Genomic DNA, 27614 nt, shown 5'->3' on the forward strand with positions numbered 1-27614 from the left:
CAAATTTGCTTCATTTTATTTAAATATGTGCAAAAGTATGTCAATTTTATTTCTCCATGAAAGTGTAATGGCAGTTCACAAGGTGTCTGCCATCGTAAAACAGTTCAATCAAACACTATCCTGAACAACATTTTTCGTCTCAAAGTACTACCGGGGAGGAGAACAGGCAAAAGTGGCGATGATCTGACACAATGTAAAGTGTATTCACATCAATAATATATGGGAAGTGATATCGTATGGCAAAAAGAATAGGAGAAAATAAAGACTAAAGTGACATAATTCTAAATGATTACAGGAACAGAGCAATGAGGCTTCAGATTTAGACAATATTCTGAGTGCCTTCAAAGTGGAGGAATATGTTGAGGGTGAGATCTTGGGATTTATTGATCAAGGCAAAGACTATGAAAGCAAGTAATTGCACTGAACTCAATTAGGTCATAATTTGTGCATTGCCCCCATTATTAGAATGGAGAAAGATCAAGAGAGGGTGCAGAAAAGTCTTACAGGAATAGTTCAAGGGATCAAGGATTTTTGTTACAATGTTAGATTGGAGAATGTTCTTGGAGCCAAGAAGACCAAGAAAAATTTTGATAAAGGTATACAAGCTCAGGGCTGGTATAAATGCAATAGAGGTAAGTTGTTCTAATAGCAAATGGCTCAAGGATCAGAGGCCACAGATTTAATATGGTGGGCAAATTTTCAATGCAAATATGTGACAAAAATTTCTTACATTGAGTGTGATTGTGATCTGGAAATCATTGCTTGTGATGATGGTGAAAATAGAATCAGACTTTTTGAATGGGAATTGGAAAGCCATTGAGTGACAATAATTTACTTGGAGCCAGGATTCATTCAATGGACTATAAAGAGGTTTTTTCTGTGCTGTAATAAGTCTATGATATATTACAATAAATACTTAATGGAACTGCACAATGAGTTCAAAAACTCCAATGATCCAATTTTCTGAAACTATGTCAGCTTTAGTGTGGTTATTCTTTTGAAGAGCTACCAAAGTCTGTGAAGAAATTGTATTAATATGAAATGGGCAAAGTGATTTATTTTACAGTCTAAGCACCCTTCTTTATTCTTTTGCTCAGGTCATGACATTAGATTTTGTCTCAAGGCTGAACTTTATAACAACTGAAAATCTTGAATATTTCAGCAGCATGCACTGGACATAATACCCAACTTGTGATCAGTCCAAATCACCATTCACTTGGTCATCATGATGGCTGACTTGCATACCTTTGTTGACTACTGCTTAGTTTTGGGCAACCCACTGAGCCCAGAACCTATTGATGACCTTCCTCAAGTTTACCCTCTGTTATCTCAATAGTGGCATTCTTGAAAGTTTATTTTTATTCTTTCTGGGAAAAACTTTTAATCTAACTGCACAAAATTTAATTGCCATTGTTTTGCTTAATTACATAAATGATCCAACTCACTCTGCAAGTATGAGCTTCATTCTGTCACTTCGCCAAATTTCTCTGCAAATTTGGCTGTTTTTCATTGTTCCTGCATCAGTGTAAGTTGAATTATGTCCACCTAACAGTTTTTTCATTAAATACTTATCAGCCAAAACTTTCTGAGGCGTATGCATATCTCTCAGGTGCAGCATGTTTGCTTAAGTTCCACCATGATACAGAGAAAGTAAGCAATGCTTTTTACCTGCCTGTTTGAGCAAGGACAAGAACTTGGCAACTGTTTACCCTTTTAAAATAGAAAACAGGACGAAAGAGGGGTAAATCGAATCTGTAACGTTGGTTTATCCTGAGACTGCATATAGCTGCATTCAGGAAAAATAAGCCTATAGATCACATTCAAAATAGAGCAAGTTGTCACCTGGAAATTATTATTCCAGCTACCCTTGACCCTGAAATCCATAGCTCCAGTCACCGATCTTCCAGCCTGGCCCTGTATTCGAGGCAAGCTTTTTATTTTTGGTTTACAAATCTTGATCCTGCTTCCCACTCCATATATACACATGCTACCCATTCCCAGGAATATTATTCTTGAAGCTGAGATTCTCAATCATCAGTTCCTCTTTAATTCCAAGGTCCTTATGCACCACTGCATCAAAACATTTTTTACATTCAGAGACTGAGAAATGTTCAGAGAGACTTGAGTGTCCTTGAACATAATCACTAAAAGTTAGCATGCAAGGCATAACAAGCAATGAGGAATGATCATTATTGCAAGAGGATTTGAGTACAAGAATAAAGGCACCTTACTGTAATTATATGATGAGAATGGTTGAAATATTGTGAACTGATTTATTCCCTCAAGGTAAGATAGGATATACTTTGAATAGAGGATGTGTAATGAAGGCTGATCATATTGACTCCTAGGTTGAGAGTGATTGTCCTCCGAGAAAAGATCAAAAGATCAAGCAGGCTAAGTCTGCACTGACTTGAGTTCAGATGAATGAGTGGTAGCCTCAATAGCATAGACAAAATTCCTAGAGATCTTGAAAGAGTTGGTGCAGGGATGATACATCACCTGTTTGGGATGTCCAGAACCAGGATTCACAGTCCTAAAATAAGGATTAGTGATAGTCAGCATAGCTTTGTATGTGGTGGGTTGTGTCTAATCAATCTTATAGGGTTTTTCGAGGAATTTTCCAGAAAATTTGAAGTGGATGTTGTCTACCTAGACTTTAGCAAGGCATTTGACAAGGTCCCATATGGGAGGTTGGTCAAGAAGGTTCAGTCACTCAGTATTCAAGATGAGATAGTAAATTAGATTAGACATTGGCTTTGTGGAAGAAGCCAGAGTGTGGTAGTAGATGGTTGCCTCTCTGACTGGAGGCCTGAGACTAGTGGAGTGCCTCAGCGATCTGTACTGGGTCCTTAGTTGTTTGTCATCTATATCAACAACCAAGATAATGTGGAGAAGATGGCGCCAGCAAGCAATTTGACCAAGGGCTATTTCCTTCAGAGAGTTCATGAACTTACTACTTTTATTTCCTATATTGCTACTACTTCTTTTAAATCTGATTCAGCTACTATCGGAGCTTGCAATCTACAATTGGATGGTGTGTTTTCGGGCTGAATGAGCAATCTGGTGCTTTGCTGTCTCTGAGGGAATTCGGTGAGGTTTTGAGCGAAGTGCACAGCCTCGAGGCCAAGAAGCCTTGAGACAGGGTGCGAGCCCATGATCGACCCCATTTCTCGCTGAGCTCATCAAGGAAGATTGACCAGTCTTTCTCTCACTCTTGCTTACTGCTCTGTGTTCGATTGGTCTCTCTCTTCCTCTCGCTCTTTGCTGCCGGAGGATGGTATTGAGACTTAGGCAAGGTTTAATCGACACGGTCTGTGGATTAGACTCTGTAGTTCATGTTATGATGTGCTTCTGGTTTCTGGTCGCTCCTTTTTTGTTGCTATTGTGCAATTTTGATCGGGGCAGACTAGCCCTGCTGCCTGCAGTCAATGAATAACAAAGCACTGGATTGAACTGAACTGAACTGAAACTGAACAATCCTGGACTGTTTTGTTGACTTTGTGGTTTGATGTTTTGTACTCTGTGATTTTTGCTCTTTTTTTTGCCATTTGTGTGGTTTGTCCTTTTTTTGTGCGTTGGAGGTTTGATCATTTTTGAATGGGTTCCATGGTTTGATTCATTTTGTGGCTGTCTGTGGGAAGACAAATCTCAGGGTTGTATACTGCGTACCAACTTTGATAATAAGTGTACTCTGAACTTTGATAATATGTTTAACTGGATCAGGGAGTTTGTGGATGAAACCAAGGCTGGGATTAGAGTGGACAGTGAGGAAGCCTATCAAAGCTTGCAGCAGGATCTGGGCCAGATGAAAAATGGCAGATGGAATTTAATGCAAATGTGACGTGTTGCATTTTGGAGAACCAACCAGGGTAGGTCTTACACAGTGAGCAGTAGGGCACCGAGAAGTGCGGTAGAACAAAGGGATCTGCAAATACAGATTCATAATTCATTGAAAGTGGCATCACAGGTAGAAAGGGTCATAAAGAAAGCTTTTGGCACATTGGCCTTCATAAAGCAATGTATTGTGTACAGGAGTTGGGATGTTATGTTGAAGTTGTATAAGATGTTGGTGAGGCCTAATTTAGAGCATTGCGTGCAGTTTCGGTCACCTACCTACAGGAAAGATGTAAATATGATTGAAGGAATGCAGAGAAAATTCACAAAGGTATTGCCGGGACTGGAGGACCTGAGTTATAAGGAACGATTGAATAGGTTAGGACTTTATTCCCGCGAATGTAGAAGATTGAGGGGAGATTTGATACAGGTATGCAAAATGTTGAGGGGTATAGATAGGGCAAGTGCAAGCTGGCTTTTTTCACTAAGGTTGGATGAGACTACAACTAGAGATCATGGATTAAGGATGAAAGGTGAAATGTTTAAGGGGAACATGAGTGGAAACTTCACTCAGAGGGTGGTGAGAGTGTGGAATGAGCCTTCAGCGCAAGTAGTGGATGCAATTTTAACGTTTATGAGAAGTTTGGATAGGTACTTGGATGGGAGAGGCATGGAGGGCTATGGTCCAAATGCAGGTTGATGGGACTAGGCAATTTAAATAATTTGGCGTGGACTAGATGGACCAAAAGGCCATGTTCTCTCATTTTCTATGACTCTGTGACTCTGTCTATACCTTTCACTGCCTCAGGAAAATAGCCAGCATAATTCAAGACCCTACTTAACCCAGACATTCTCTCATCTCCCCTCTCCCATCAGACAGAAAATAGAAAATCCTGTGGACATGTACCACCAGAGTCAAAGACAGCTTCTATCCTGCTGTTAAAAGGCTATTAAACAGTTCCCTAGTGCAAGAATATGAACACTTGACCTTACAATTTGCCTCTGTTGGTTCCTAACATGAGAACATGGTCTCTTGACCTCAAAATCTACCTCATTATAACCTTGGATCTTATTGTCAGCCTGCACTGCACTTTTTTTCCTGTAACATTAGCAATTCATTCTACATTCTTGTACTACCTGAATGTACTAATGTGGTGAAATAATCTGTCTAGATTGTAAGGAAAATGAAGTTTTTCACTGTACGTCGGTTCTTGTGACAATAATAAATCAAAATTTACTAGTTTATTATAAATCCACAATTGTTAGTATATAATAATCTTGAGAGGACAGAATTATGCCAAAAAAGGTTTTGAAGGAAAAATGTCTGCTCTTCTTCAGCTGACATTTTTACTGTACAGTAATAAAATCAATATGGTCGTTCTCCCTGTTTTGCTTGTGCTCTGAAGCACTTGTGTAATTACCCCTATTCCTCTTGTTTTTCCCTAAGGCCTTGTATAATTTTTACAAAAATGAATTCTATTAAGTAAGTTCCAATTGCAAATGTTTCTACCACTCTTCCAGCTAGTACATTCCAGATATTACAGCTAGCTACATGCAAATGATTCTCCTTTTCCCTCTTCTAACCGTTTTGCAATTAGCATAAATTTGCATCCTTTTATTGTAGATTTTATGCCAAAGGACACTCAATCAAAATTCTTATAGTTTTGAACATGATTTAAATTTCCCCTTAATTTTTTCGACTGTTTGGAGAACAGTCCCGATTTCTCTAATCTTTTCAGTTCTTCCATTAATACAAGTTGTTCTCAATTTGGGTTTTAATTTTCATTAAACTTGGTTTATGTGTTAACCATTATCATTTACATAAACTTTCACTCTACCATTTACATTTTAGTATTAGGAAACAATTCTGCCATGCCAATGAAATTGCTGATGATGCCTTTATCTGATCATTTAGTTATATGATCTAGCTGCAGAATGAGAGGGAGAAGATAAAGTCAGATGTATCAGTATTACAGTGGAGTAAAGGGAATTACAGAGACCTGAGAGAGGAGCTGGCCAAAATTAATTGGAAGGGGAAACTAGCAGGGATAATGGTAGAACAGCAATGGTTGGAGTTTCTGGGAGCAATTTGGAGGGCACAGGATAGATCATCTTAAAGAAGTATTCTAAAAGGGAGGATAAGGGCATAAAAGTAAAAGCTAGTGAGATATTATAGGATTGGGAAGCTTTTGAAAACCAACAGAAGGCAAGTAAAAGAGCAATAAGGAGAGAAAAGATTAAAGTAAGTGAGCCAATACGATAAAAGAGGATGCCAAAAGATTTTTTCAGATATACTGTTCTGTGCAAATCTCTTAGGCACCTTGGGTGCCTCAGACTTTTGTAAATCTGGCAGCAGCAAAAGATGTTGGAATGGCGAGGATGGAGCATCACATAAGGGGTGTGGGACAGGTGGCAAAGAAGGAGTTTCAGGGGTGGGTGGTGGCCTGGGTGCAGACACACCCAGTCCTGAGACATCAGGCAAGGTCATTTGACTGGTTTATTGATCATTACAGAATGTCTCTCTGGTGCTTCCCTCTCCTTTGCCCTTTTTCCAACTATGATTCCCCTCTCCCTGACCCCTTCCCATTCTCAGTCCACAATAGAGACCCATTATTAGATTCAGGTTTATCATCACTCATATGTCATGATATCATACTCATGTCATCATACTCATATGTAAGTGGGGGGGAGGGAGAACAAAGAAATTGCAGAGTAACTACTCAAAGCCTTTTGTGTCAGTCTTCACTGTGGAAGATACCAGCAGTGTGCCAGAAATTTGTGTGTGTCAGGTGGCAGAAGTGAGTGACATTACTATTACTATGGAGAAGGTCTTTGGGAAGCTGAAAGGTCTGAAGTTAGATAGGTCACCTGGACTAGATGGACTACACCTCAGGGTTCTGAAAGAGCTAGCTGAAGATATTATGGAAGCATTAGTAATGACCTTTCAAGACTCCACAGATTCTGGAATAGTTCTGGAGGACTGAAAATCACAAATGTCGTTCCACGCTTTAAGAAGGGAAGGAGGCAGAAGAAAGGAAATTATAGGCTAGTTAGCCTGACTTCATTATTAAGGATGAGGTTTCAGGGTACTTGGAGGTGCATGATAAAACAAGCCAAAGTCAGCATGGTTTCCTTCAGGGGGATTCTTGCCTAACAAATCTGTCTGAATTCTTTGAGGAAATAACAGGTAGTATAAGCAAAGGAGAGTCAGTGGATGTTGTTTACTTGGATTTTCAGAAGGCCTTTGACAAGGTGCCACACATGAGGCTGCTTAACAAGATGAGAGCCCGTGGAATTACAGGAAAGATACTAGCATGGATAGAAGATTAGCTGACTGACAGGAGGCAAAGAGTGGGAATAAAGGGGGTCTTTTCTGCTTGGCTGACAGTGACAAGTGGTGTTCCACAGGGGTCAGCGTTGGGACCACTTCTTTTCACATTATATGTCAATGATTTGGATGACAGAATTGATGGTTTTGCGGCCAAGTTTGGGGATGATATGAAGACAGATGGAGGGGCATGTAATGTTGAGGAAGCAGAAGGACTTGGACAGATTGGGAGAATGGGCAAAGAAGTGGCAGATGGAATATAGTGTTGGGAAATGTACAGTCATGCACTTTGGTAGAAGGAATAAAGGTGTAGACTGTTTTCTAAATGGTGAGAAAATTCAGGAATCAGGGGTGCAAATGGTCTTGAGAATTGTCCTGTGAAGGCATACCTTATTCTGATTTTTGAAAGTCGCCTCCATTATGATTGGTTAGTTTAGAAGCCACAGTTGCTTTTCCCATTGGATAACTGCCTGGTGTCCAGTTTCAAATATCCTGGGTATATACAACAGCACATGGATGGGGCTTGCTCTCTTCTTCCATTGTTTTAAACAAGGATGCACGTGATAATTGCGAAGGTACATGAACTTTTAACAAAGTATGTTTATTGAATGTATGTATATTTGTTGAATATTCAGATTTGTAGTCTATGTATGAATGTTTGGTTAAATTTTTACTGTTTATAAATAAATGATTAATATACCTATTTGCAGAGAGTGTTTTCTGTATCACTTCCCAGACCCATGAACCTGATTCAACATTACAGGAGTCCTGGCACAGGATTCTTTAAATGTTAACTTGCAGATTATGTCACTAGTAAGGAAGGCAAATGCAATGTTATCATTCATTCTGAGAGGGCTACTAGAACATAAAATCAAGGATGTAATGCTGAGGCTTTATAGGCATTGGTCATTCTGCATTTGGCATGAACATCAATTTCTTGAACTTTCGATAATTATCCCCCCCCCCCCCCAACATCCCAGCATTCCCTCTTACACCTTTTCTTCCTACCTGCCCATTACATTCCCCCTTCCCTTTCTTCCATGGTCTTCTGTCAGACTCCCCCTCCCCCAGCCCTTATCTTTTCCAACAATCAATTTCCCAGCTCTTTACTTCATCCCTCACCCCTCCCAGTTTCACCTATCACCTGCCACCTTGTACTTCTTTCTCCCATCCCCTCACCACCTTATTCGGAGTTCTTCCAGTCCTGATGAGGGATCTCAATCCAATATGTCAACTCTTTTACTCTTTTCCATTGATGCTGCCTGGCCTGCTGAGTTCCTCCAGCATTTTGTGTGTGTGGCTGAGGTGGAATTTCTTTAGCTAAAGCGTGGTGAATCTATGGAATTCATTGCCACAGATGGCTGTGGAGGCCAAGTCATTGAGTATGTTAAAGCCGAGGTTGATACATTCTTTTTTTTTCTTCTTGATTAGTCAGAGTATCAAAGGTTATTGTCAGGCCTGCTCCCATTGACACCTCCCAGCATGCACATGCAGTCTTCTCCTAGTCGCCACCAACCTGATAGGTTTCACCTGCCACTCATTCCAGACTCATCATCGACAGCCTATTTAACCCCAGTTCTCATCCACAGTCCTTACTCACTCATCATACCAGCCGGCCTCAACCAGTTGCTCCAAGCTTTCACTCTCCCTGCCTAAAGTTTACCTTTTTGTGTGTTATGTTTAGTTTCTGTTTTATTTTGTAGCCTTCGTGGCTTATTTTGCAGTTTATAATTAAAGTATTGTTCACTGCTGAATCATCTCCATTGCTCTGCTTTTGGGTCAAGCCTCCTCTACGTATCCTGACAGTTATGTGGAGAAGGAAGAAGAATGGGGTTGAGAGGGGTAATAAATCAGACATGATTGAATGGCGAAGAAGACTCAATAGGTGGAATGGCCTAATTCTGCTCCTATGTCTTATGGGTCCTATGGTTGACTGGCATTATCATTTTTTGTCTGATTTCCGGCATTTGTTTTATTTTCATTTTCTGTGAGGATTTTACTAAAAGTAATGTTTGTCCCATGTTCTGGAAGGAGTGCAAGTCCATACATGAGATCAGGTCAGATCAGGTCTAGAGCAGGAAAGAAATCTAAAATGTGTGTGCCCACATCAGCGGGTCTTGCAGCTGATGAAATTCATAAATGTGGTTTCAACTCAACTGAATTGGCACCATCATGCAGGAAAAGAGGAAAGGAGAAAAGCAAATGGAGGTTTAGTAGTTAAGTAAGTCTGGTGAGCTCCAGAAACAAAGAGGTGTGAATATTTATCAAAGGAATTACTAAAGTATGCTGCAAAATAAGCATGATTAAGTATTTAATATTCCAAGATACAAATGATCAGAAATAGTGTACTGTATATTATTTCAGCATTATGTGCTCGAGAATTAATGTTTCTGTTAGTTAAGAGCAATAACAGCCACCTCTGGGTTGTCTCTTGGTGCACAGCAAATTTAACAAATTTAATCGTCGATCTTTCTTGTGAGTCCAGCCGATTAAGAAGCCCCATGGTAATTATCATCTTAAACCTTTTTTGAAATAACGAGGAGAAGTCAGACCTGAACAAAAAATGTTACTGATTGGAACACAAAATTCAAAAGTTACCAAATAATTTCTTAACAAATTTCTTTTCATCCAGTTCCTGACATACAGTAAAATGCGCCGTTCAAACAAATTAGCCTGTTGCAAGTGTAAAGTGACCAAATCAGTTCTTGTTATTTTGCAGAAAACCAAAGTCCATCAACTATCAGGAAGTAGAGTAGGTAGAGGGCATGTAGCTGAGAAACATTGTAAGAATATGATTTCTCATTTCAATTGATTCTACATTGTTACTTGTAACTGATGTAATCACTGTCCTATTATGCTGTGGATAGGAGAATATAAAGCTGTACATACCATCTAACTCCAACTAACAAAGTTATTTCCTTCTGCCTTCAATATTTTACAGAATTTCTGCTTACAGACAGAACTGTTAAATGAATAATTCCAATCCAAGTATAAATTGGCTCTGAATAATTCATTTTTCTAATCCTACACAAAATCATTCCAGTTTATAGCAGCTGTCTTTCACAAACAAGCCAACTTGCATTTTTATTTCACCTTTAATATCAGAATCATCCTAAGGTACATTACAGCAGGGGGGAAACTCGATATGTAAAAGGATACCATGCACCATCCGGAAGATTCAGAGGTTTGATTGATTGGTTGATGTTATCACAGGACAGATTTCTGCCTTCCAGTTTAATGCTGTGATGTATCCAGAAGCTGAGCACAATATAAGTGGACATGTCCATGATACTTATATACTCAGAGTTGTGGAGCAATACAGTACAGATACTTGCCTCTTCGTCCAACCAGTTCATGCTGTGCATGATGCCCAACCAGCTTTCCTGCAAACTTTGTTTATTTCATCTAGGACATGTCCTCTTCACATTACCACCATCAGCGAGGAGGTACAGGAGACTGGAGACCCATCCATAATGATTCAGGAACAGCTCCTTCTTCATTTTAAAATGGTCCATGAGCACTGCCTCATTATTCCTTTAGTTTCTGCACAATTTATTTATTATGTAATTTATAATAATCTTGTGTCTTTGCACTGTACTACTGTGTCAAAACAAAAACTTCATCACAGTGATAATAAATTTGATTCTGATTCAGAGGTATCTCATTTCTCACTGTCAAATCTTTTTGCCACATTGCCAATTCCAAAGATTGAGGAAAAACTAATTCAAGATACTTATTAAATATCTTCCAGTCTCAAACACAACATGCCTCTTTCCTTTAAGGACCCCATCCTCACTGATTATTGGTTTACTTAATTTATATGAAAACTTTGTTATTTTCATCAATGCTGACTTCTTGTGTTCCTGTTTTTTTTTCCGACTTAAGTTCCCTTCTACTTCTTGTTCTGCCGATTTCATAATCTTCACTTCTCTTGAAAGCAAAAAGACTAGGTTGAGGTAATAAAGCTAGAATCTGGGACTGATGCAGCAGAACAAAACTGGGTCAAGGTAAGTAGAGAAAAGGGGAAGGAATTCAAAAGAGCTTCATGTCAAAAAATGGGTAGTCCAGGGTTGGAATTATAGAACTGGAGATGATAATATGAAAGGTAAGAATGTGGATCTATCTCACACTTTTGACTGCCAGTTCTTTCTTACATCACACAGATTTTAACCAATATGGTCCCCTTCCATTCCTGTGAAACCAAGTAAGTTTTGATTATCTTCAGCAAATTATTCTGACTCGAGGAATATTAATCATATTGAACCCCAGCTGCATGAATTGTTTCCAAATCCATTTTCTTCTTAAGAATAAAGTAATAAATCCCATTTTTATATGAATAGTCAATTTGTATCATGCCAATTGGGGTACCCTTTGAAGTTCTCTCATCACCAGGAAAACTTGCAGCCAGAAATAAACAGGCTGTATTCATTAGAACCATATGCTTGTCACAGGAGTGGTTCCTGTGTTCCTGTGTAATGCAGGAATCAATATAGCTGCAAAGAATTGTGCCGATGTGAATAATGCAGGCTTGTTTTGAAAATAAGGCATACCATCTATTTAGTCAGTGATTGCATCGGGTGGCATGGTAACGTAACGGTTACTGCAAATGCTTTACAGAGCCAGCATTCACTGATCATGGTTCAAATCCCGCTACTGTCTGTAAGGAGTTTGCACGTTCCCCCCTTGACTACGTGGGTCTCCCCCAGGTGCTCCAAGGATGTACAGTTCAGGTTAGTGAATTGTAGACATGATATGTTGGCAGCAGAAGTGTGTTAACACTTGTAGGCTGCTCTCAGCATAATCTTTGCTGATTGATTTGACACAAAATAACACATTTCACTGCATATTTCGATGCACAGTAGATGTGACAAATAAAACTAATCTTAGCAGATCAGTAGCAAAGTTAAATAAAAGGCTGTTTCTTATCAAAAATGTTGACATACATAGACATGAAATGTGACATTGCTATTAGTTTAACTCACACTTCAAGCAATTTAGTCAATACTACTCTATCAGTTAAGTCTCACTGCAAAGTTTTATAAACTTGATACTAAATTCCCTGAGGTCTCTGCCTGACAGATTTACCATTTTTTCAGTGTTCTTCTGTGCAAACTATGAATGTTTGTTTCATTTAATCAAAAGATTTAACCTTCATCTAAACCTCAGGTTGCTTGTGAAATACCAAATGCAGTTCTTTAAAAATGAAGCCTTGCAATTTCATAGCAGCAAAGAAATAGGTTTTTAACCATTGTGTATTACAATTTTCTTATCACCCCCAGTACTCTTTGCAGCTTCCGAATCATTACTTATTTATATGTTATTGCTCACCAAAGTAACACAATGCTGCACATTTGGTACTTTTGATTAAAATGTGTTAATGCTATTCAAGGCTCTTCTAAAAGGATTTCAAAGTACCTGACTAATTGTGTGAAGGGTAAACAGACAGATAAAAAGCAAGGAAGACTTGAACAACTTTTTAACAATTTATACAAAAGCAACTTGTAACAGCTGTGAAGATGATGAGTCAAAGGGCATTTGATAAAGTACCACGTAGGAGTCTCACATTCACGTTGAAAGAGGCCATTCAGTCTGTTGAGCCAATACCGACCGGTTAGAAGAAGAATCCCATTACTCTCCACCATTTATATCACTGTAGGAAGATTTACTCTCACATGTGGGCAACATAGCAGTTAGCATTACACCATACAGCGTCAGCACTCTAGTTTCAATTCCGCTGCTGTTTGTAAGGAAGTTGTATGTTCCCACCATGACCACATGGGTTTCCTCTGGGTTCTCGCAAAATGGTCACCTAATCTACATTTGGTTTCACCAGTGCAAAGGAAGAAATATTGCAAGCACTGTATGCAGACCAGATAGGAAGAAATGCAGTTGAACCTCTGCCTCACCTTGAAGATCTCTTTAAGTTCCTGGCAGGTGGGGGGGGGGGGGGCAGTAGTAGGAGAATGTGAGGGGATATGTGTTGCAATTCCTATAATTACAGGAGAAAGTTTCACCTGCAAATGCTTCGTGCTCAATGACATCATTCAAAGGGATGCAACATGCAGGATTCTGCAGCAGCTTCACCCACAGTGCTTCTCCAAATGGTAATGATGCTGTGAGCTGATTATCTGTTTTAATGTTATTAGTTGAAACAGGCACACAGAGGAAAAGTATTGTTGTCCTTCAAAATGAAGTCTGTTATGTTTGTTCTTAATAAAGACAAACTTGGCATGGGTTTAAGCTAGAACATTTTATTACTGATCTTCTGCTCAACACTGAGCAAATGCTACCAGAACCACCCATATTGACCACTGGGAATTGAAGTTTTTTATTATGCACACATAATAACACATCTTCCCCCTTTAAAGAAAACCAACCACAAACCTGCAAAGAACAATAATCCTTTCCAACAAATTTACATTCCATAGTTGATTGCGTTCCTTCTTTGAATTTTCAACTTCAATTGTAATGAGCAACTACAGCCTCTATCCACTTAGCAACTTACAATCAGTCTCTAAGGTGATTTAATGATATTTTTTGGTCTGCTGTTTGTTTCTACCGATGTATTGCTTGAATTTGCTGTGTTAATATTTGTGTCTTTCTGAGAACTCTGATCAATGTGTTCATTTTTTACATCTGATGGCCCCTTTGCTGTCCTGACAGCTATGGGTTGGAGCTTGTGGTCATTGATCCACATGGTTTCTTCTCAAAAGGGCCCCTCCTTCAGTCTAGATCTGGTAGGAATGTGGAGCTACTTCCTCTTGCTCATATCCTTGCCTCGACCATGTGCCAGAATCGTGATCGGATTCACACTTGATCTCCAGTCTTCAGGACAGATAGGCTTTTTACAGACTTGTTGTGATACTGTTTCTGTTTTTCTTTCCCTTTCACTTTACCCAATTTGACCTTGTGTGCTCCTTTAGGTGTCAACAGGTTTTCATGCACTGGAAGGTTCATGCGTATGCGTTGACCCATCAGCATTTGGTCTGGAGAAAGGCCATTCTGCAGTGGCGCACTTCTGTAAATTATTAAACTTGTGTGGAAATCCTCTCGTCCATCTAGCGCCTTCTTCGTGAAGCCCTTCACTACCTTGATTGAACTATCTGCTAGGTCATTAGATTTTGGGTGATGTGGGCTTGATATGTTGAAACCTCCAAAGGATTCAATATCACAGCTGGAAAATTGTGGACCATTGTCTGATACCACTTCACATGGAACTCCATGCCTCACAAGCATAGTTTTCAGGAAGGTGCTGACTGCTTTACTGGATGTTGATTGTCGTGTTGCAGCCTCTGGGTAATTGAAAAAGTAGTCTATTACAACCATGTGATTCTTTCCATTACATTCAAGCAAATCCACACTAACTTTCTGGTACGGGGTGTGGTGAAAATGGTTCTGCTTGCTGCTTTGGTCTGTAGGTAAGGCATATATCACAAGAGGCAGTGGTCTAGCTGATGCCATGGTTCATTCTTGGCCAGTACATCTCTTCACAAGCTCTACATTTACATTTTACCTCACCAAGATGCCCTTCTTGAATCTTCAGGAGCATTTCCTCGCACAGCGACACTGGAATCACAAACCTGTTCCCTTTGAAGACAATGTCTTTCACAACTGACAGTTCAATTCTGCATGCCCAATAATCCTGAATACACATTAGACAATCATTCTTAATTATTTGCCATCTTTTCTGTATTGTATCTTTGAGTTATTTTATTATTTCATCTGTTCGTGCTGCTTTCCTACTCAGCTCTGTTCTATGAGGAGATGCAGTAAGGGAAGTGGTAATCATGTCAACATAGGCCTGTATATCTGCATTAGTCTCTTGGTCACTTTTTTCTTTCTTGTTGACTACTTGAGACAGTGCATCAGCAGCAAACATACTATATTTTCCTGGTGTGTAGATCATCTTCACATCATATTTCTGCAGCCTTATCAACACGTGCTGTATCCTCATGGGACAGTCGTTCAGCTGTTTGGACATAATTGACACCAGAGATTTATGGTCTGTCTCCACTTCAAAAGCTTGCCCATAGATGTACTGATGAACCTTCTGCATGCCTATGTGCTGGCTAGAAGCTCTTTCTCTAAACGTGCATAGTTTGCTTCCACACTTGTTAAGGCTCTTGATGGACAGGCCACTGGTTGCCAGGTGTCATCAGTCTGCTGCAGTAGTACTGCTCTTAGGCAGTCCCTGCTGTCCTACATGTATTCACAGCCTTTTCCAGTGTCAAATCTTTTTCACACAGCAATCTCTCTGAGTCCATCATCTGAAATTCCGCAAACTAGTGAACTTCTGAAATCACCAAATTATCAGGACTTACTCAGTGTGTGAAGATCAGCTAAGTACTGGTTAAAGCTAACACCTTGTATTTGGTCACAGGAAAAGAACTAATACCTCTCAAACGTGACATTTCTATTTGGGGTAAAATACTCCTCAAATTTCATCATCAGTGCGTCCAACATTAAAAGCTGTCTTATCAATATGTAAGTTATTACAGATATCCAAAGCATTTTCGGCAATTACATGCAGAAAAATAGACACCTTTCAATTTTTCATCAGTCCCTCCCACTCCACTAGCTGCTAAATATATATTGAATGGTTGTTTGAAGAGGTTTCTGTTATCAGTTAGATTAGTGGTAAACTGCATAGGTAGGGAGGACTTGGCTTAACCCTGACGGCAACTCTCAGCCTCTCACCTGAATTTCTTGGAGAATTTGGTGACTACTGAACTTTGGGAACAACATGCTCTCTCGCCTTGCTGCCCAGCTTCTCTCCGTCGTAACTAGCATCTCTTTCACAGTCATGCATGGTATTCATTTAATCTCTGTGTTTAGACCTCACAATGACTTCTGACACCGTGTTATGTTTGTTCTTAATAAAGACAAACTTGCCAAGTGTTTGTGCTAGAACACTTTATCACCGAACTCCTGCTCAACACTGAGCGCATGCTACCAGCTTGCCATCGTCGCTTCTGGTTCCAGGTGAACCTCCCTCATTGACCACTGGGAAATGAAGTTCTTTATTATGCACGTGTAATAACACAGTCATAAATGCTTTATGTTTAAAAACCATCTGAAGGTCGTAAATTTATATAATCATCCGAAAAATTATGCTGACAGTTCTGCAATCCTTCACTAGAAGCATTTAAAATTCCTCCTTTATCCACTCTGCATGTTTGTCTCTGATCAACCTGTGACTATTTGCAAAGTAAGCGCCTAAATGGCTCCGGTTCCAATTTTTTTATTATTTGAGAACACTCCCATAAGGTCCTAAAGATTGTCAAAGGCAATGCATAACTAGAGGGTCCCAAGACTGAATGTCAGTCAGGAATGTGATTTTCTCAGATGTGGGTATACTATTGTGACAGCACTGGGACTTAATAGCCCGGAATATTAGAGGAATCAAGGTATAGGGGAATAGTGTAGGGAAATGATATTGAGGTCTAAAATCAGATGTGATCTTGGCTGATGGAGCAAGCTAGAGAGGCCTGCACCTATTATGTTCTTCTGATCTGAAGACCATAAGAGATCTCAGTGCTCAGTTTATCTAATATGTCCCTGTGAGACTGGTAGTGTAAACAAGATTCACCTTGCTGCTTCACGTGAATACTTGTCCAAGAAGACTTGCCTCCCTGTAGCTACTGTAGAACCAACTACCGGTAATTGGTTTGTGGTGTGGTGGTCATATGAAGACGATAGTCCATTTCATAAAGAATGTGGTCAATAAAGTGGAACTTTTAATGGCATTATGCTCTTTTTATAATATTTCATTTTGATTCAGAAACCTTGAAATAACCAGCCAAACACAGTTGGTGAGATGATAGGTCACTATCATTTTAATGTTCCTTTGGAATTATTAAACAGTGAAATAATTGTTATTAAACACTCATAGATTAGTATTTTGTTAAAAAATGACACTCACCATACACCCATGGTGTTTTTGAGAATTGAACATGATGTATTGCACTGTTCTAGGCCAGTGGACTGTGAAATGCAAAGAAAATAATTATGTTTCACATGAGTGTCAAGGTCTCTATCTGAATAAAAACCTTTTAAATGTGTTTTTAATTAATTTTCTTCATAATCATCCAATGCTGTGTATTTCACCATGTACTGTACTCAAAAATTAGTGATTATGTAATGTATTAGACAAGGTTTGAACAAGATGGAAAAACGTGATTGCATTTTTTTCAGGGAAATGGAAGACTATCTGGTTTTGAAGGAGTATTAACTAAAATAGAGGAGTAAGTCAGTCCTACTGCAGGTTGTATAGGGTCTTCATGAGAGAACACTTCGAGCATTGTGTAAAATTTTGTTGTCCTTACATATGGAAGAAATGCAGCAATAACTCACTAAAATAGTTCCAGCACCTGTGAGTTTGCAGAAGAGGAAAGATTGAGTAGCCTAGGCTTGGATTCTCTCATTTAGAAAGATCTCATTAAAACCTGCAAAATTCATACAGGGCTTAACAAACTGCATCTTGGGAGGATATTTAACAGAGGTCAGGATCTAACAAAGCTCACTGCACATGAAACAAAAGTAATATCAGGACTTAAGTCTAATGTCAAGTATGGACACCACATTTGCTGCATGCCGTGCCAGTTTAATTTAATTGCACTTTAAAATCAATCAGTCAAAAAGAACAGTGCATTCTCAGTAGAAATAATGTACAGGCTTCTCTTAGTTAAAGAAATACAGGTTAGGAAATTGTTGTAAAACATCAACTCAGTACTCCACAGGGTGTTCTGGTCCTAGCTGACTGGTTTCCAAATTAAAGTCCCAGCATTTGAACAGTTGTTGCCTTGTTGTTGGTTAAGTGATATACCTTTAATTCAATTGACATAGAGGAAGGAATGAACCTACTGGTTCTGTCTGGAGAGAAAGATATTTGATTATTATTTGTAGTACACCCCATACCAGTCTGCTTTACTTTACCCAATGAATTAAATAAAAAGCTTTGGATCAGACGCCGCAGCTGTGCCCACAGGAGAAATGTCAGCCGAAATAACAGCTGTTAATTTACATATTACTATTTTTTGCTATATTTTAATTTATGCTCTAATGAAAGACAATGTAAGACAATAACAGAAGAAAATTATCTAGGGTTGGTGGTAGGACGAGAGGGCGAGTTAAAAGAGCACTTTGAAGAGGAAGATTAATTAGGAACAAGAGCTGTGTTGTGGAGATAATATATCAGCTTTTGGCCAGCAGCAACATTCTCACCTTTGGGTACAAGCCCCAAAGCAGAAAATTTTTTTAAAACATTGGTATAGGAGCAGTGCTAAGATATGTTGGGAGTCAATGTATTGATCCAAGCATACAATAATGTACTCTCATTAAATTCTGCTTCTGAAATTCGACTCCATTAACTTAATTGGAAACAGGTTTTGGGAGCAGAGTTCTACCTTCTGACGTGATACATTGAATGTTTAGCACGTGCAACAGAGGATGAATTAAACCAAGGCCTGCCTCTGCCCTCAGGTTAAAGATTCTGTGGTACAATTCATATACAAATAATTGAATTTTCCTTGGAGTCTTTAATAAAAACAGAGGAACGGCATTGCTCCTTTGCTCATTGTTGGATCTTTCTGTGTGCTCTTTGCCTGGCGCATTTCCCTGCATCACAATGGTGATTTAAATATTTTACAAGGTTCTTGATCTATAGAAATGTTAATGTTATTCTTTATTTCAATCAAAATGCAGTTTTCTATTCCAGCAAAATAAGCAGGCTGACATTTTTAAAGACAGTCTGTTTTTAATGGTACAGTCTACCTGACTTGCAGAGACTCCTACATATGAACAAACTCTCATTACATTATTAAATTCAAAATTCTGATGCTTGTTCATATATCCATTCCTATGAATTTCAGAATCTGTTTTCTCTCTCCCTCTTTCCACTTGTGATAAATGTTTTTTCTTGTCAGTTTTATGTACTTTTACAATATCGTGGAGGTGTAGTTGCCTTATCAAATGATTTTTATGTATTTTTTGACTTGTGCACAAAATCGACCTATAGACATCTGTAAAAATAGAATTCATCTGTTACCCAGGCAGGGCTCATATTGGTTAATGGATAAAGGCTAGTCAAGATACCAAATGAGTTCATGCCAGTAGGTAAATGATCAGACTGATATGCAGAGCATTTTCAGGAGGTCTGTTAATGTCTCTATCCCAGTTGGTATCTGCTCGAACACTTAACCAGAAAATGCTATCCAATTTCTGAAGCATTTAATTCTCTGCCCCTTCACATTGTCTTTTTCTGACTCTTTATTGGAGGGATGCTGCAGTCCAGTGTCCTTCCATGAATGCCTTTGAAAAAAATCATTGCAAGCCACTTCTTGAACCACTCCAATCCTTATAGCAAGTGCTTGCCACACTGCTGTTGAGTAGAACTCCTGAGATTTAGACCCAGTAACAATTGTTGATATTTTTCCAGGTCAAGATGGTATGAGACTTAGCAGAAACACGCTTTCTGAAATGTCCCCAAATGCCTCCTACCCTTACCCTTTTAGGTGGTAAATACAATAGACATTAGAGGCCCTTTTGAAATAGTCTAAATAAACAACTACAATAAATTTTATACAGGACACACTGTGTAGCCTTAGGGCACTAGTAATGGAGGAAATGTTTCTTTATGGGTGGACGTGGTACTGTACTAACCAATCAAGTTGCTTTGTATCCGCACGTTGGCCCCACTAAGAATGTATTCTGGGAATGAGAATACTATGCACTCATTGGTCAAGTGCAATGATGTAATTCTTTCTTATTGGTCAAGTAGAAGGAAAGAATTTGGTTTGTTTAGCATTAAGCAAGCCTTTTGATATTTTTAATTTTTTCTGTTGAAAGTCTTTTTACCTAGGCCAACAGCACAATAGTACATCAAAACTCTGTGAGATAGCACTAATCAGGTGTTTTAATTTTGTTCTTTAATCACTGCTAATCATAGGTGTTCCCTTTTGTTCATTCCAACTTTTCCTCCGCTCATTCCTGCCGACTCTTCCCACTTGCATACAAAATGGTACATTTTCTAGTTCTGATGAAGGGCTTTCAACATGAAATGTTAACTTTATTTCTCGATGTACAAATTCTGCCTCACCTGTTAAGTAACTCTAATGACAGATTTCTGACATTCCACTTGGCACAGTGAAACATTTACTGCCTCAGTGGGAATATGTTAGACTTTCCATGTTTGATTTCAGAAAATAGGGCTTAAGCAGAATCGTTAAAACTACCATCCTTTACTCATTCAGTTACTAATTTGCTCTTTCAGTAATGAAAGATAAGTTACTGAGTTTTTTAAGCTAAGGTTGGCAAAGGAAAGGTAGTGGATGTTGTCTACAAGGACTTTAGCAAGGCCTTTAATAAAGACCCGCATGGGAGGCTGGAGCAAAAGATTCAGGCGCTTTGCATTCAAGATTAAGTAGTAAATTGGATTCAATACTGGCTTCGTGGAAGAAGCCAGAGAGTGTTAGTAAATGATTGCCTCTCTGACTGATAGACAGACAGACATACTTTATTGATCCCGAGGGAAATTGGGTTTCGTTACAGCCGCACCAATCAAGAATAGTGAAGAAATATAGCAATATAAAACCATAAATAATAATAAGTTAATCATGCCAAGTGGAAATAAGTCCAGGACCAGCCTATTGGCTCAGGGTGTCTGACACTCCGAGGCCTGAGACTAAAGGTGTGTTGCAGAGGTTGGTCACAAACAAGAGAAAATCTACAGATGCTGGAAATCTGTGCAGCACACAGAAAATGCTGGAGGAACTCAGCAGGCCAGGCAGCATCTATGGAAAAAAGCAGAGTCGACATTTTGGGCCGAAACCCTTTGGCAGGACTGGAGAAAAAAAGCTGAGGAGTAGATTTAATAGATGAGGGGAGGATAGAGAGAAACACCAGGTGATAGGCGAAACTTGGAGTGGGGGGGATGAAGCAATGATCTAGGAAGTTAATTGGTGAAAGAGACAGAAGGCCATGGAAGAAAGAAAAAAGGGGGGGTGGGGGAGGAGCACCAGAGGGAGGCGATGGGTGGGCGAGGAGATAACATGAGAGAGGGACAAGGCATGGGAAATGGTGAAGGGGGGCGGGGAGAGACATTACTGGAAGTCTGAGAAATCAATGTTCCTGCCATCAGGTTGGAGGCTACCCAAACAGAATATAAGGTGTTGTTCCTCCAACTTAAGTGTGGCCTTATCACGACAGTGGAGGAAGCCATGGATGGACATATTGGAATGGGAAGGGGAAGTGGAATTAAAATGAGTGGTCTCTGGGAGATCCCGCTTGTTCTAGCAGACGGAGCCATAGGTGCACAGCGAAACGGTCTCCCAATCTATGTCGGGTCTCACCGATATACAAGTGGCCACACCGGGAGCACCAAACACAGTATATGACCCCAACAGACTCACAGGTGAAGTGTCACCTCACCTGGAAGGACTCCCTTGTCCATTCATCCCTCCCCACCGATCTCCCTCCTGACACTTATCCTAGCAAGCAGAACAAGTACTACATCTGCCCTTAAACCTCCTCCCTCACTGCCATTCAAGGCCCCAGACAGTCCTTCCAGGTGAGGCGACACTTCACCTGTGAGTCTGCACAGTGAGCAGTAGGGAAAAAAATTGATTTGGGAATGCAAATCTATAATTCCTTGAAAGTGGCATCGCAGATAGATGGGATGATAAAGAGAGCTTTTGGCACATTGCCCTTCATAAATGAGAGTATTCAGTGCAGGAGTTGGGATGTTATGTTGAAGTTGTATAACATGTTGGTGAGGCCTAATTTGGAGTAGTGTGTGCAGTTTTGGTCACATACCTATAGGAATGATACCAATGAGAAAGAGTACAGAGAAAATTTGAGAAGGATGTTGCTGGGACTTGAGGACCTAAATTATAGGGAAAGATTGATTAGGTTAGAATTTTATTCCCTGGGGCATAAGAGAATGAGGGAGGATTTTTTATAGAGGTATACAAAATTATGAGGGATATAGATAGGTTAAATACAAAATGGCTTTTTCCATTGAGGTTGGGTGAGACGAGAACTAGAGGTCATAAGTTAAGGCTGAAAGGTGAAGGATTTAATAGGAACCTGAGTGAGAACTTCTTCACTCAGAGGTGTGCTGAATATTCATTTCCTGGGCCAGGAGATCTCATGTTTTGCCAAGCTCACTTTCTAAACACAGCAGCTGCCACTTCAAATTGATAAGTTCAAAACGCATTTATTATCAAAGTATGTATGCAGTAGTTCATCTGAAGTTCACCTTCCCAGCAGACAGTCACGAAACAAAGAAGAACCACTTATAAGATCACAAACAGTTGTAAGTAAACTTCCAACTATATGCTTTGCTTAACTTCTGGTTGTAAATGGGAGCCAGTCTTCAGTTCTTAAAATGTGAATTGAAAGCAGTAATCGGCTTGAAGTTTATAAACCCAGATTTGTGGGCTCATACAATGAGGCTAGCAGCTCAAGAGTGTGGTATAAGACAATGGGTTATTTAATTTGACTTGTTTCAAAACAGACAAACTGACTAAGTTGTTTAGTTCAAATAAGCTTGAAGATGAGATGGACAATATCAATTGATATATAAACAATTGACCTGTTAATGTTGGAGGGTTTACATACTCAAGGAAGTTAGTTTTACAGCACTAATGGTAGAAGCTGGAGAACTGTATCTCCAAAAAGCTTTTAGACCATTTGTGTAAAAAGAATATCAGAGGAAATATCATACGTGTTTGAACTCACCCAAGTGGCAAAGAAACTGTCTAGATGTAGGCAACAGTTCCAGTTTATTAGGAATGGGGGAAGGAGCATTACGAAATGTAAAAGAAACATGGGATGAACGAGAATCTATTCCTCTGGCTTTGATTTCTGTGATGGATGATTCATTCATCTGCATTGTTGGTATGTCTCTTCAGTTTATAAGAATTGTACGTGTTTTGGAAATGCTTTTTGTTTGTAATTTGGAAATATTTAAGATATAAATCCTCTGAGAGTTTTAAATGTGTTTTAAAAATGCTGTTTGGATTTAAGCATGTATCACTGAAAATAAATTAACTATGTTTTGAACTACTTGATTAGCTGGAAGTATCTTCTTCTTGGTAGGGAGAGGGGACCCACCACTTAAGTAGTGGGTATTGGCAGCTAAACTTGCCATGGAGAATAAGCAGAGAAGTGAACTTGTCTTAGAAGATTGGATAGTTCGGCATAATCTCCCTTTAGTGAAAGTACTTGTGGCTATTTATATCCAATGAGATTTAAGACCTGCATTTGAGTTTAGAACTTCATGTTCAGCAAGCCCAATGCCATCGCTGAGGGTGGTGCAAGTGTGGAAAGAACTGGTGAATGCAGTTTTAATTGCAACTTTTAAGAGAAGTTTAGATAGGTTCATGGATGGGAGAGGTAGGATGGCTATGGGTTGATGGGACCAGGCAGGATAACATTTTGGCATGGACTGGATGGGTCGAAACACCAGTTTCTGTACTGTAGTGCTGTATGACTCTATCACACAGGAGATATATTCTAATAGTGTTTGAGTTTCCATTCAGGGTACAGGGTGTCTGTCCTGGAAAACTCAGTGTAAAAATAAATAAATAAATAAATAAATAAATAAACAGATCGATTTTAAGAAACACAGTGGTGACAAAATATTCCATGCATTCACTCTGATCTCCTGTCTTTAAATTCACTGTAGGAATTCAGTAATGTCAAATAATTCCTTTGCTTTCACGTTTAGCCCATTGGTAAGGTCAAAGAAGGCAAACACTTTGACTTCAGGTAAAGACAAGTTTAAAATTTTCTATCACTCATTTTATTATAGTAATTATTAGTTTTGTTCAAGTTTGTGATTAAAATGTTAGTCAATGCAAAGTATTACTCAGTTTGTTAGTGGGAAATTTTAAACCATCAAATATAAAAAAGCCACATTCAGACAGCATACAAAATATCACTTTGCAGAATAATTTAATAATGCAAAACTTTGCAGGAGCAAAGTAATAAATTAAACATCGCAGATGATCAAATGACTGTCAAAATTAAAATTATTTGAATAACAAAAAAACATTTCATGCACTTTTTAAAAAAAATGTCTATTTATGATGTTTGATATTCCAGTCAGTTTTGGTCACCATGGTTGCATATTCTACCTATTAGTTCTCTGTTAGCATAGCTGGAAACCCTCCGAATGTTTTAAACACTTTTTACAATTGAACTGCACCAGTGCAAGGCCACCTCCTTTGTGTTTTTTTTCTTTGCACCCATCGCAGTGTGATTAACTGCACTACTTTCCACTGTACAGCTCAATTTTGCCATTGTCTGCTTTGGTCCAAGTGCTATGGAAGTATTGACTTGTTACTGCCAAAACTGGGATACAAGTCACTGGAACTGTTATAATGAGTAACATTTCAATTCAATAAGTTGTCTCAAATCCATCTCTAGTATGTTATCAGTTTCTATTTCTTGTTGATTATGCTGGGCTATATTTCAAAATACTTCATTCAATTATCCATTCCATCCAAGTGATCTTGTAAGTCTTTTCATGTTTCAGTAGAAGATCTTGAGGCTTGCTTCAGGCTAAGTCAATGTGATTCCATGGGGAAAATGTATAATGAGTGTTTTGTGCTTCTCCTCTTCCTGTCCTTTTTTCTAAGAGCTTTGTCACTTGTTTGTCTTTTTCTATATCATTAGTTCCATTGTTGTCAGTGCAGATCTGAACTCTTTTGCTTTTCAACTCCACATTTTGTGGCCTGCGGACCTCTTTTTCTCTCACAGTGTTAATGTCAAGATGCTGTGCTCTATTCCTGCTTTCTGACTGGTCTTTCCCAATATCATTTTTAGTCTTTCCTTTTGATTATCATTTTTATAACCCACCCCCAACCTCTAATTGGTGCAACAGATGATATCCCTTCTCATTTGAGCTGGTTCTGGTAATATGGCAGCGCACTCAGACGCAGCAGCTTCTATGGCGTCAACCGAAGGTGCTATTGTCCTTTTAAACATATTTTTCACAAATTGGTAATTAAAAATTTAAAGTACTGCCAGTCTACCCCATCAGCGACTTGCTCATTGGCAGAGAAACTGAAGGACGTGGAATTGGTACGGACTGTGATGCTGCCTGCGTCAGCAGGGCATGATCATGGGGGAGATATGTGACCTCGGTCATAGCAAGGACTAGGCCTCAGGCCGCAGTGTCGCCTGTTTGCAGCCACCCAGGAGAAGGTGTCAGAGTCGGGCACTCCACCAGAGTGCCAGAGGCAGTGTGGCTGCAATCGTGGGTATCCATGCATGGTTGAATGACATTATTTGAAATAGTGGTTATCATTAGTCACTAACCTTGCTGCAATTCACTGAAAAGGGGTCCAGGCCCGTTGAGCTGGGAGACTGTGCCTACAGTGAAGATATTATGGGCAGTTTGGTATCATAGCGGATAGTGCAATTGCTTTATAGCACCAGGGTTCAATTATTGGTAGAATCTCAGTTGGTGACGAGAGGGCTTACAGTAGTGAGATATGCCAACTAGTGGAGTGGTGTCGCAGCAATAACCTGGCACTCAATGTCAGTAAGATGATTGTGGATTTCAGGAAGGGTAAGACGAAAGAACACATACCAATCCTCATAGAGGGATCAGAAGTGGAGAGAGTGAGCAGTTTCAAGTTCCTGGGTGTCAAGATCTCTGAGGATCTAACCTGGTCCCAACATATCGATGCAATTATAAAGAAGGCAAGACAGCGGCTATACTTTATTAGGAGTTTGAAGCGATTTGGTATGTCAACAAATACACTCAAAAACTTCTATAGTTGTACTGTGGAGAGCATTCTGATAGGCTGCATCACTGTCTGGTATGGGGGTGGGGGCTACTGCACAGGACCGAAAGAAGCTGCAGAAGGTTGTAAATCTAGTCAGCTCCATCTTGGGTACTAGCCTATAAAGTACCCAGACATCTTCAAGGAGCAGTGTCTCATAAAGGTGGCATCCATTATTAAGGACCTCCAGCACCCAGGGCATGCCCTCTTCTCATTGTTACCATCAGGTAGGAGATACAGAAGCCTGAAGGCACACACTCAGCGATTCAGGAACAGCTTCTTTCCCTCTGCCATCCGATTCCTAAATGGACATTGAACCCTTGGACACTACCTCACTTTTTTAAAAATACAGTATTTCTGTTTTTGCACATTTTTAATAATCTATTCAATTTACATAATTGATTTACTTGTTTATTTATTATGTTTTATTTTATTTATTATTATTTTTCTCTCTGCTAAATTACGTATTATATTGAACTACTGCTGCTAAGTTAACAAATTTCACGTCACATGCCGGTGATAATAAACCTGATTCTGATTATTCTGAATTCCTGCTGCTGTCTTTAAAGAGTTTGCATTTTCTCGTGATCATGTGAGTTTGCTCTGGGTGCCCCTGTTTCCTTTACATTCTAGTGACGTACAGTTATGGTTCGTAAGTTTTGGGCATGCTATTTTGGTACCAAAAGCATGGTGACACTGAGGGCTGCCCCCAGCACTATCCTCGCTGATTTGATTTGATGCAAACAAAGCACTTCACTGTCTGGTTCAGTGTTTCGATCTACATGTGCCAATTAAAGCTAGTCTTTTTTAAATCTCATTGGTTCTTTACCTTGAGTCATTGAGCCACTTAATGGCAATTGCAGAGTGGGCACTACCTTTCTCAGTGATGAACTTCAGTAACATGGATACCTTCGTTGCTGAAAAAGCATTTTACATTTTTCTGAAGGAAAATCTGATGCCTGATACCAAGGCTATGTCAGCAGACTGGTTAAGGAAGGACAACCAGTGATCAGAGGTCCAATTGGCATCTGTGAGGTCCTATCCCACCAGGAAATGGATCAGTGATCAGGATTAGGCCCTGGAGCTTGAGATGGTGGGGGAAGGGGTAGAGTAAAAATATTTTTGATCAGGGTGATGTGATAATCATGAATATTAAAGGCTCTCTGATCGTGTTTTACAGATGGAAAGGGGGGATGTGGGACACCCCTTGAGTGTATAGGGGAACTGAGGCAACAAGGGTATCAGAGAGCTGGAGATCGGGAACGTCAGGAAGTCCTGGTTTGGGTCAGTCTGAGAGCTTAGGAGGGATAGATGGTGAACATGCAGGGAATAAACGGTGAAAAGTGTGGCATGTAAATGGAGTTCCAAACCAATGCTTAACTGTGATAACCTGGCTACTTTGGGTGTCCCTCATTGTAACAGCAAGGAGCCATTACCCAATCATCAATGCTCCCAAATCAGTACTGCGGACAATCTCACTCAATAAAAAAACTCATCACGGGTGCAAAAGCTTGCCAGGAAAGGTTGGGTTGAACTTCTGGGGTAACCTAGAAATGGTTACCATTGTATTTCATTCAGTGATGAGTGCAGCTTCTGTTCTCTTGTGCTAAAAAGTAGTTCTGTGAAGTCTAATCTTTAAACCGATGTCTTTTTAAAGC

The sequence above is a fragment of the Hemitrygon akajei genome, chromosome 18 (genome assembly GCF_048418815.1).
Source record: "Hemitrygon akajei chromosome 18, sHemAka1.3, whole genome shotgun sequence".
NCBI lineage: Eukaryota > Metazoa > Chordata > Chondrichthyes > Myliobatiformes > Dasyatidae > Hemitrygon > Hemitrygon akajei.